The 1310-nt window shown below is 41.1% G+C and overlaps 1 non-coding gene across 1 annotated transcript; it reads right to left on the bottom strand.

Moving 5' to 3' along the window:
• Positions 1 to 507: 507 nt before the first annotated feature.
• On the bottom strand, positions 508 to 576 carry LOC120230354. The gene has a single exon (XR_005527984.1). It is a non-coding gene; the product is annotated as a small nucleolar RNA SNORD2 (small nucleolar RNA).
• Positions 577 to 1310: the final 734 nt, after the last annotated feature.

Here is a 1310-nt window from a genome sequence, read left to right as displayed (position 1 = left end):
TCTCCTTAAGAAAGGTAGAGTGATTTTGGCAGTGTTTTCCTTAAGCACCATCATATTTCATAGAGTCTCAGGAGAGAACAGATCAGAGGAAAAAAGCATAAGAGCTACAAAATTACAGACCTATTTTCTAGTGATGGAGACCATAAACTCAGGATAATCACATGTGCATTAAGGGTATCTAATCAGGCTAATCAGAATATCCAGTACATAAGAGATTCTCTGGGCAGCCACAGAAAAGAAAGAGAAAAAGAGAGAAAGGAAGGAAAAAGGAAGGGAAGGGGAAGAGGAAGGGGAAGGAGAAGGGGAGGAAGGAAGGAAGGAAGGAAGGAAGGAAGGAAGGAAGGAAGGAAGGAAGGAAGGAAGGAAGGAAGGAAGGAAGGAGGGGAGAAAGAGAGAGAGAAAGAGTATGAGAACTAACTACTACTTTTCTAAAAAAATTTCCCCCCATTGCTTCTCGGCCTTTTGGCTAAGATCAAGTGTAATAAAAATTTTTCCCCCCAAATAACCATGTGATAGGCAATGAGTATTCTCTTCTTTGCACATCAGTCCCAAGAGATGATTGCCATCGGGGCACCTGGGTGGCTCAGTCAGTTAGGCATCCGACTTCGGCTCAGGTCATGATCTCACAGTTCGTGAGTTCGAGCCCCACATCGGGCTCTGTGCTGACAGCTCAGAGCCTGGAGCCTGTTTCAGATTCTGTGTCTCCCTCTCTCTCTGACCCTCCCCTGCTCATCCTGTCTCTCTCTCTCTGAAATAAACATTTAAAAAAAAGAGATGATTGCCATCATTTCACTACAGGATGTATTTTTTTTAAAGAAAAATAAATCAATTTCTCTGTATTACATTCTTCATAATCATGTCCTATGAATTGGTTGATCTCATTATATTGATCACATAAAAAATAAGGACTGAGGGGAAAGATACTGATGATCTTAGAACAAAAGTCTAAAAATATAGGAAGCAAGCAGTTATTGACTACAATCTAATACTCTGTCCAAAAAGAAAGAGCATACTGGAATATAACTCATAACTAAAACTCTTTGCTAATGGGTCTTGATATTCAAGTCATGTTGCTGTATCCAAATCAGATTTTGTATTTTCACAAATGTGGCAGACTGTCCTTTCCAAAGATAGATACCACAACATACTCCATCTCACATTCCCACATGTTTGTTTGGTTTCTTTTCAACCATGTAACACTGATGTTCCTTTCATTGGGTGGTGGGGTCTATGTCTTCTCCATGTGAACCTGGGAAGGCCCCGTGTCCCCCTCAACCAACAGGGTACAATGGAAGTGACTCCATGTGACT

The sequence above is a fragment of the Hyaena hyaena genome, unplaced genomic scaffold, assembly GCF_003009895.1.
Source record: "Hyaena hyaena isolate Hyena2069 unplaced genomic scaffold, ASM300989v1 scaffold_40, whole genome shotgun sequence".
NCBI lineage: Eukaryota > Metazoa > Chordata > Mammalia > Carnivora > Hyaenidae > Hyaena > Hyaena hyaena.
This window is presented reverse-complemented; position numbering and strand designations above follow the sequence as displayed.